The 10,936-nt window shown below is 38.0% G+C and overlaps 2 pseudogenes; one reads left to right on the top strand and one right to left on the bottom strand.

Moving 5' to 3' along the window:
• Nucleotides 1-1,026: 1,026 nt before the first annotated feature.
• On the top strand, nt 1,027-4,461 carry LOC140850932 (protein CCA1-like; annotated as a pseudogene).
• A 3,081-nt stretch (nt 4,462-7,542) lies between these two features.
• On the bottom strand, nt 7,543-9,874 carry LOC140857077 (mitochondrial import inner membrane translocase subunit Tim13-like; annotated as a pseudogene).
• Nucleotides 9,875-10,936: the final 1,062 nt, after the last annotated feature.

Here is a 10,936-nt window from a genome sequence, read left to right as displayed (position 1 = left end):
TAGCTGACAAAGCACTTTGGTGGACCATTTATCAAAATTCATGTCATATTGCTCTGATTCTCTGAAACTTGTAACCAAGGATTTTAGTGCATACTAGTCAAAAGGTCGTAACCAAGGATTTTAGTGCGTACTAGTCAAAAAGGTCATATTGATTTTAGGTATTGGTGCATGCTAGCCAAAAGGATTTACGTATTGGTGCATACTAGCCAAAAAAGGTCATATTGATTTTAGATACTAGTGCATACTAGTCAAAAGTCATAGCCAGGGATTTATGTACTAGTGCATACTAGTTCATACCAACTGTGCCTTGCTGTTTCGGTAGGATACTGGTATTAGTGGGCTCCTCGATCTAGTCTATACCAACACATGTACAGCACCTTATTAATATTGTGGCCAAGAGACATACAATGTGTCGCCATGGTACTGTGCCACGCCAATCTGTATCATACTGGTGCATGTAACAATTCTTCAACCCTTTGTTGTGTAGCCTAGAGAGGGGGCAGCTGGATTATGTCAGCACATGATAAGCCAAAAAGTTTGATGAAGTATACATCAGTTCCAGCATATGAGTCGACGACATCATAACTTATTCAACACGAATAGACCTAGGTATCTGATGCCAAGTGCTTACATCAGCATAATATCATTAGAGCATAGGGTGGTTGCAGATCATTGAATAGATCCCTGCCTATAGACATTAGATGCTGCTGAAGCCCCCATTGTTTGGAAATTCGTTCCATCTTAAACTCATTCTAGGAATATTAGCAAAGTCTCATGATCCATTGCTAAGAGGCATGATTTTTTCAACCAGTCCAGTGCCAACCAGGCTTCTGCATTCTTGGTTGGTTTGTTTTCTTTGAAGAAAGGATATATCCTTCTAGGCCTCAGGCAGCCTCCACAAGTTCTCTGTCAGAATTTAGTCTTTGGAGCATAAGAAACTTTCTATGTACCATCTTTTTTTTAATGATAAACTGGATAGTTTTTCTTTTGGTGCACATTACGCTGAAAATTGTTCCTTTTGCACTCATGCTTTGCAAAACCTGTTGTGCCAATTCTGCAAGAGCCCAAAGGCAGCTTGGTGCTGATTCAAGGCAAAAAACAAGTAATCTAATTTCTTCACACCTGTTGTTTCTGTGGAGATCTGCTAGCATGCTAATGATCAACTAGTTATCCTCCCCCCCCCCCAGCTACTTGTTTTCACTGTTTTTCTTCTTCTTCTCTTCTATCACTTTCATGTACCCTTCATGTGATTGCTTCTGCTAACTCAAGGAGCCATTAGCCCATGGTGTTTATCGACTATTATCCAAGTTTTTCTTTTTCTTTTTCTTCTTCCTTTTATAAACTAAAGGATGTAGCTAACAGATCAAGGGGATGGCAAGAAACTTTCAGCTACATCCTTGAGCTTAAAGAGCAAAGAAACCCCCATCAACAGAAGGATGAGATGGGTTAGCAGAAGCAACTAGTTAGAAAGAAAAAGTAACTCTAACTAGTTAGAAAACCCCATCAACTAATTGTCAACTCTTTAAGCTCAATGATGTAGCTAAAAGTTTCTTGCTATCTCCTTGATCGGTGCATCAACTATTATCCAAGTTATTGTTATAATAGACTCATCTAACATGATAGGTGAGTATCCACCTTCTGTAACAATAATTACAAGAAGAAGCTTCAAATGGGAGAAGAATTCAAGCTAAATGGTAGAAAATATTTTTCTTTGGCCTTATTAATGAAGAAGAATAGAGTCTCCCGAATCATCTCCACATCTTTTGTCCTAAATCCTCTAACAATTTATATTGTACTACCTATTACAACCAGCAGTCCAGATCTAACATAAAAACATCTTAGTGCAAACTTAACTCTTTTATATCTAATCATTTGATTAAAGAATGCATGCATGGATGGTGAATACCAAAGATGTTGGAAGTGTTTCGGCACAATAAGAATTACAAATTTAGATCACATATGCAGGAGAATGCTATACCGTAATAGAAGTGCTATAAATATCTAAAATATATTAAGATCCTCTGTTCCTGCTCCATAGACATGCTACTTTCTGCAATTTTTATTTGTTTAATGAAGTACTAAAAGATCGACTTGATGATCAAAAAATTTCTAATCCTTGAATCTCCTTTTCATTAGTAATTTTGGGCATTTGCTAAACTTTCACCAATGTTCATTTGGGAATTCAAGGAAATGATAATATGCCTGAACTAATAGGTAGTTTGACCGTTTAAATGCTCGTGCTAGTGGTGGTTAGCTTCACTATTCAAACTACATGTTCACTGACTTAGATGTTATGTTTTAGCATCAAGTGGTCTTTAGTATTGTCTTGAATAGATTTGTAATTGCAAATCATGTTTTGCATGACTAAAAGTAATCAAATTGCAGTTGGAAAAAGAAGCTGTTATGAAAGGGATTCCTCCGGGACAGACTCATGACATAGATATTCCTCCCCCACGACCTAAAGGAAGCCAAGCAGTCCATATCCTCGGAAGACCAGCGTAGTTTCTATCTCTCTAACTGGGGATGCAATAGACAACAAATCATCAAAATCTGTGTCTCTTGTGGGCACCAGTAAACAAATCTTAGAAACAGGAAGTGATGCACCTCAGAAGGTACACATTTGTCTCACCCTGTTGCTTGCATTATAAAAGCTTTTATGTGGTTCTTAATTGTCTTTTTAGCTTTCCCCCCTTTCCTGAGTTCTTGCCCCATTAATTCTTTTTGCAGAAACCCGCTGCAACTATAACATCGCAAAGGAAAGAGATTTCTGTGGATGGAAGCTGCTCAGAAGTTCTTAACTTCTTTCAAGATGCTCCATCTGCTTCCATCTTTTCTGTGAAGAGCTCGTCAAATCCAAATCCTTTACATACACAGAATTTGTGCCCAAGATGAAAGAATAAAGGAGACTGCAACAGATAAATCTTCTGTCTCTATTGAAGTGAATAAGGATCTAAACATAAACGGCATATCATATAGAGACAGGAGAATGAAGACTCAAAGGACTTCACATAGATTCCAAACAAATTTAGGTCATGGAGAGGATGCGGATGCATCAAAGCAGCAAGAGAACCTTGGTTCATTGTTAAGTGACGATATGCAAGCTAATCAAAGCAACTCAAAACATATTCCTGTGCATTTTTCACAAAGAAGCAGTGCAGAAGGCAACCAGACAATAGACTCCGATGGGCATAATTTTCATGGCAGTGACTGGCCAAGTAGGAGCTGATGAAAATTCTAAGTCATTCATCGATCCTATGATTTATGCAGCACCAAAGCTCCACAACAGTTGTGCAATCCCATGTGTTCACCAACCATTTCCAGCCTTCCACCCTTTACCCAATTCCACAGCGATCATGATGCTTATAGGTCATTCCTCAACATCTCATCCACCTTCTCGAGTCTCATCGTGTATACCTTATTACAAAATCCAGCAGTTCATGCAGCAGCCAACCTGGCAGCATCATTCTGGCCATCTGCAAACATGAATTCTTCAACTGATTCAACTCCAGAAATCCTAGCCGGGGATCTCCAGTAAGGCACATGAACCCTTATCCAAGCCTGGCATCCATTGCTGCTGCTACAGTTGCAGCTGCATCAGCATGGTGGGCCACTCAGGGACTATTACCAATATGCTCTCCTCACATTGGTTTCACCTTAATCCAGCACCCGCAACTACAATTCCCACAATGGCCACAGCCCAGGGTCCAGAAGATAAGACAGACGGAAAAGAAGATGGATTTCAGAACCTTGTACCAGGAGATCCAGTAGTAAATCCAGATCAATCTCTGGCTTTAAATACACAAGGCCCTTCTCCTAAGTCGTCATCATCAGAAGCAGACGAGTCAGATGAGAGCAGAAGCGGTGAAAGGTCACATTGCACGGATGTCAAAGCTTCAAGAATTAATATGTTGAAACCATTAGCAGCTACTGGGCTTCATGATTCTGATAAGACAAAGAGCAAGAAGAAACCAGATCGCTCTTCCTGTGGCTCCAATACACCTTCCAGCAGTGAAGTCGAAACAGATGCCATACTGGATAGGCATGAGAAAGTCAATGACGAAGCTAAACAAGCCTATTTCAGTAATCCATCAGCTGGTGAGACTAACGGTCGCAGATCTCGAAACGGTGGGAGCATTAACGAGTCATGGAAAGCAGTCTCTGAGGAGTTGTAATCTGGCAAATTCTCTGGTTCATCACTAGCGTGTTACCATTGAACACCCATCACTGCTTCTCTAATTTGTGTAATCTGTCTTTTCTTTGTTAGGGTCGACTTGCCTTCCAAGCACTTTTTAGTAGAGAAGTGCTGCCACAAAGCTTTTCACCTCCACAAACTGAAGAGGCAATGGCCAACAAGGAAGCTATTACCTTGCCTGTCGATCTTAACAGGAAGGCATATGCGACAGCCTGTTTTAATCATCTTCAGAGCTTTACAAAGGAGATGTCAAGCAGATGCACTGATAACATTGGAAAAAGTCCTTTAACAAGTGAAATTGGTCAGGGGAAGCTGAAGTCTCATCGAACAGGATTCAAGCCATATAAGAGGTGTTCAATGGAAGCCAAGGAAAGCAGGACAGCTGGTGAAGAGACCGGCAACAAGAGGATTCGTCTAGAAGGGGAAGCTTCAACCTGATAGCATGGGTGCAAGAACTCATGCAATTCAGGTTGCTGCTTCTGGCATGTAAGATTGGTATTACAACTTACAGTACATAAAGTATGCCATGCACCATATTTTGAAACTTAATTTGACTCTATATTGTTGTATTAAAATAATCAAGCAGCCCTTCTGCAAGCTGGACTGCTTATAACCTTGCCCTTCTCGCTTCGACTCTGCATATTTTATTTGGCATTCCAAATGAAGAACTCCTTGATCAAGATTTATGTCTTTGCAGCAAGCACCTAAGGTTTGTGCCCTACAGATCGCCTATGAATGCTATCACTTTGGATATGATACTTTTGATGAAGCTTAAATTAAAGTGATCAATCTTGTCTGGATTGACATAAACTTACACAAGGCACCGGATTAATCATATAAGCTTAACAGCTATTGCTTTCAATTTTTCAAGGATAAAGCAGCATGCAACGCAGCTGTCCTTTTTTTTTTTTTTGGTAAAGTGAGGAGCCAGAGGCTGTATGAAACGATAAGTTAAAGCGGTGCAAATACAGGATTATCCAAGCCCACAGGAGGATTACAATATAACAAATTGACAAACAACCAACCAAATAACCTACAGGAGTAAGTAAGCTGCAATAACATAAAAGAAACAGCCATAACTTTTCCTCATTGAAATGGAAGAAGCACCAAATCTGATCCTCGCATATTAGCATATGAAGTAGCTTTCCTTTGTATTGAGCAAGAGTGGTAAATGCCAGAAATGATTTAGCAAACCTGACAGTCTGCCTGTGGTGAATATAAAACATGCAGCATATTAAACATGTATCAGCTGCCACCATACTAATAATATATTATAAGCTGCTATTCTATACATCGTGCAATTAGTTATTTGAGGCCGTGCATGCATTTGAATATTAAAACAGACGTCGGTTATGACCATAATATGCCAAACAGACTGGTGAAATATCCAATGTTTAAACAGATGAGAACTAGAGTGATGATAGCAAGGATAACCAGCAATTGACCACCAGCAACACTGGGTGCATGAATATGACGGCCAAATTAAGTGATTGAAAAGATATGATAGTAAATCTGAAATAGCCGTATACAATCTTGAGTGGTAAACTGTTTTTGAATTATCCTCGGACAAACTGCACTCCATAACTATCTGCTTGCAATAGCTGTAGGCAAGGGCATCCACTGCAGTCAGTGAGTCCCAACAAAAGTCTCTCATCAAACCCCAACGTGACATGTAATCTGCTACTTGATTTGCCTGTCTAAAGATATGTACCACATTAAAATAAGGTAATGAGACCTTCCAAGCATAAATATCTCGAAGAAGAGGCAGTTTACTATACTTTGTCAAAGGTGTATTAATAATCTAGGATATTAGAGATTGGGAGGCATCAGATGGAACTAGAACAGCAGCTCCAAATGAATCAAAATGTAGTACATTAAAATAAAATAAAAAAAAAAGATAGATGGAGAGAGAGAGAGTTGAAATGCACAGATCCGTGCAAGGACAAGCATATGAATGATCTATCTGGGTGGCACTTAAGTCCTCGGGCAATTATTCATCGATATTTTTCTTCCATAATTCATAATTTTCTACCAGGTAGTGTCTATAATTTTTTTTAAAAAAATAGTAATAGTCTTTCCAGCTTATCATATTATTAACAAGTTTATAAGTAGGCTATGATTTTGACTTTTGTTGGAGATATGGAGGAGCCATTTTCTGGGGGGGAGGTAATTTTTATCCTCAAAAGAGCTGTAATCATAAATTTTTTGATTTATTAGTTATTGCTTCACAAATATGGATCCTGCTTATAGTGGAGAAAGCATATTAAGCTAGCAACAACCCTGAATCCACAATGAAGAGAAGCCACACTGAAAATAACAAATGTTTGATGGGGCATTATGAGAGATGGCTAACCCTACTGATTAAAAGCAGAGACATTGGATGATTCCAAGACAATGTGCAAAACACATCCACCGGTGCTAAAGCTGTGCTCCGGCAGGCAGTTAAAAGAGTTAAGACAACCATCCAGAGTACGAGTTGAACACCGGCGCAGTGGTATGCCATGTGCAATTTCATTTTAACTATGAACGCAGCATATATATATGTGTGTGTGTGTGTATTTATATAACATTAGACCATAATCAAATTAATTATTATCTTCTTTTTTTTTTTTTTTTGGTAGAAGGTGTAACTTCATTGAACCCAACTAAACATTGTGTAGTTAAAGTGCAAATAAATCCTATAGTAAACATACAAAAGATACAGGCCAAAGAGGGGGAAAAGATACCATACAGAATATAAAAAGTATACAATAAGTTTCCTCTGATTTGAGCACAACTTGGACTAAGGCAAAAAATACAAAGAGCGTTGGAACCTATCTTTGTACGAGTTTATGAACTATAGATAAGAACTCCAAAATAGAAATATAATAAAGTGATGCATATATCCTGTGTAACATTAAAGACAAGCCCACTTTTCAAAATATGCAGTTTATCAAGAAATATATCATCATAACTCCTTTAGCAATGTATATAATCATCAGTTCTGACCAATGATGAAGTGCTTCATATAGGCAAGTAAAAGATGAAAATCAATGCTGACTCCAAGAATGTTGAAATAGGTGCTTAAGTAGCAGTAGTAAAGAACACGATGATGCAAGATAATTAGAGCTGAAGGTCTTATTTTTTGAGTATATCAAATAGTGGCATTCAACAACCTGATATAGGTAATATGCAATGATAGAAATATGGACAAGTATGCATAAATCCTTATAGACTGTTATTGAAACTTAAGTAATATGACATGAAAATTGTGACAGGCTGTTGTAAAATGTTCGGCCATCCCCATCTGTCTTTTTGAGAATAGAATTTCCTCATCTCTAATTTGTTCAAATTTCTATGAACCAGCAAGACTAACGTGGGGAATTGAAAAGAGCTTGGCCAATAATTCTTGTTGCCTCAATGTACCGTTCCACACATCTGGATATGCAACTGCTCTCGCTCCCACTCAGGCCTGTTCCAGGCTTTGTAATGCACTTTGAAAAGCACTTGCTCCTCACAGTCTGGGAAATGAAAATAGCACCACAGGCAAGTTAGCAATAAGTCAAGCAGCCATCAGCAACTGCTAGCAAGTCCACATTGCACACCAAAAAAAAAAAAGGAAAAAGAAAAGAAAAGGAACCCTAGAATGTTATTCAAGTGGTGGCTTCCACAATGCCGATACATGCACCAGCAATGCAATGTTAATTGACATTGGACAATCCCACAAAGAAACACAAGAATTAAAACAGCAGTATGCTTGCAAGAGAGAAATTTCAACATTACATACCTAGGACATGTTGCACTGCCATATTAAATATAATGCATAATTAACTGTTTGCTTGTATCTAATGAAGCATGAACATGAATAGATCAAGAAGTTATAATCCTAGAAGGTACAGTCCACAAAGGATCAATAAATATGGATATTGCTTAATCTCCCACAACAACTGATCTGGTCAATATAATACATAAAGTGAAAAACAAAATATACTAAACTAACCAATATAACCAAATATGTTATTTTCAAGGTATTGTGGATTCATGAACATATGCATCTTTGTGAAAATCATGGAAGATCTGTCACACATTGAAATTCATTACAGTCCCAGGTCATTGAATGTGACAATAAAATTGCAAATGTTAAAAGCTAAACACTATAAAGTCTTAATGGACTCAGTCTATAACCTGTAGCACAAAATAGCCACTCAGCCCACCCCTACAAATGATAGTTAAGTATTTAATGATTTTACATCACAAAGTATTACCAGATAAGCTCCTGTTGCCAGACATTTAAATTTTAATGTCAATGAACAAAGAAATTAAATTTGCTATGACACTTCTCTAATATAATCTCATGATATTCAAGTACTTGAACCCTCTAAATTAAAAGCATAATATGTGCAACACCTAGAACATGTAGCTAACTAAGAAATTTGGAACCGCCCTGTAATTTTATCATGAAATTTAAGATCATTTATGCTGTTAATATGTACATATAGGTTCACAGTGGTTGTATAATGTTAGTTTCCATGACAAAGTACTCAGGACAATGCTTAAACCATACTCGATCTAAATGTAGAAGATGATGCATGATCCCTGTCTCTTGATAGAAATAAAATCATTTCATATCTTCAGAAATATGTCTATGCAGTGGAGAAATAAAACTTGTTAACATCTAGAATTAAGTCCATGCATCTTCTAATTTGACAGGCATCACGGTGGAACTCCACAACATCCAAACGAAGAGATTGTACCCAAAGTGGTACATATGACTACATACAGAAAATAACACTTCCAAGTAAGACATGAGACTTTGTCAATATAACAACTCATGATGAGAACCTCAGCCATAGGGCATCATTACTAATTAATTTCTAGAAATAATCAGTAAGAAATGAAGGAGAGGTTTGAAAGCCAGCAAATATTCAACTTTCCCAAGACAAGCTCGAGTGGTACAACAGAAGGCAAACGAATACCAAAAGACGACTTAAAAGACATCAATCAGTAGAATTACAGCAGCCACTAGAACACCCATATTCCCTCCCCTGAAATTTCAACCACCACATTAGTTCAATGTCCGAGAGACACTCCACCAAGCCTTTAGCCAAGTAAAAGATCATTTTTTTCAGAAATCCAGTTCATACCAAGTTGTATCTACAGTGATTTGTACTCACCTCACACGATTCATCCTAACTTAATCAACAACAAAAGTTGGGATTTTTCTCTATAATACAATCAATATATTGGATTTTAGTAAACCAGGAACAAATTAATGGGTAAGAAGCATTCTTTCCAAATCAAAAACCATTCCTTCTCAAATCCAATTCAAGCTAATTGTACCCGTTATGGTAACCCTCACTAACTCAACAAAATCATCTCAAACTCAAATCTGCAACAAAAAGTTGGCTTTTTCTTCCATCATTCAATCAATTCGGTTTTTATTGCAAGCATAAACAGATCAACGCACAGAAGTCATAGAAAGCAAAAGAACAACTACAAGGCGCATTGAGTTTAGCATTAAGAAAGGAGTAGATCGGGACCTCGAGGAACTCCTCGGCGTAGGCCTGGCGAGCTGGGCCTTGACTTGGTCCATCAGAGCCTCCGTCGAGGGGCCCGAAGAGCCGTTTGACGGCGCGGGAGACGAGAAAGGATCCATCGCTCACTAGCTTTCACGCGGACTTCGTCGGAGAAGAGGAAGGAGGGAACACCTAGCGGTCTGTACTCCGGAGGGATCTTGGCGTTCGCCAGGGGAGTGGGTGTGGAGAGCTGACAAGTATCCATGGGTCCCCAGACCTGGCCCGGCCTGAACCATTTGGGCTGTTTGGGTCAGTCCAGGTTAGACTTTTGAGCTGCTTTTGAAATGTTTATGGATTAAAACAAAAAAAAAGTAAATCTTTATTTGTTTAGATTGGGTTAGATGAGATCGAATTATATACTTAACAGTTAAGTTGTTTGTTTTTTAAAAAATAGGCTAACCCTGAACTATGTTTGGGTTGGATCAGATATCAAGACTGGATTTTTTAAGCAAGGCAGGATGTAGAGAGAATATTACTATATTTCTAACACATAATCTTCAGGTCACAATACAATAATCAATAATCTTATTGTTGTAATAAAGCTATCTAACCTATTTTGTTCCTTAGTGAAGGATAGTAAAAGGATATCCCATCTCAAAGACTTCAAATGGGGTTTTGCCTTTTTTTTTTTTTTTTTCTTCATCCAATTCCCATTATAGCTTAAGGTACGGGCTCTTTTTCATTTCTCATCATGTGCTTAGTTTTTTTACAAAAAAAAAAAAGAAAAGAAAAGATTAGGATGCTTGCAGTGCATAGAAAAATCAAATAATTAAGACGGACTTGCCATAAAAATAATAATAATAATATTAAATAAACTAAGGCAATTCATAGTCTAACTAAATCCAAGAAACAAACCTTTAGATAATTCAAAAGCTCTAATTTCTTAGGATAATAATGATGCAATATTTCTTAATAAAGCATTCATCGAGCCACTCGAGATCCAAAAAAGAGAAACTATATCCTATACCGAATACATTATGCCAATCAACTTGTCTCATTTTTATGGCCAAGTACAATGATCGTATGGGTATCAACGGCCGACGAGTTGACCATATCATGATAGAGGTCCGAGCTACTTAGTAACGGACGCGGGTTGATAGCCCAGCCAGCCCAAACAAACCAAAAAAAAAAAAAATGATGAAGACTCCCGCAGGGAGTCTTCTTCTCCCGACCGGCTCCTAATCGGAGT

This window comes from Elaeis guineensis, chromosome 1 (assembly GCF_000442705.2).
Source record: "Elaeis guineensis isolate ETL-2024a chromosome 1, EG11, whole genome shotgun sequence".
In the NCBI taxonomy this organism is placed as follows: domain Eukaryota; kingdom Viridiplantae; phylum Streptophyta; class Magnoliopsida; order Arecales; family Arecaceae; genus Elaeis; species Elaeis guineensis.
The sequence above is the reverse complement of the archived record's forward strand: the minus strand, read 5'-3'. Positions and strand labels throughout refer to the sequence as shown.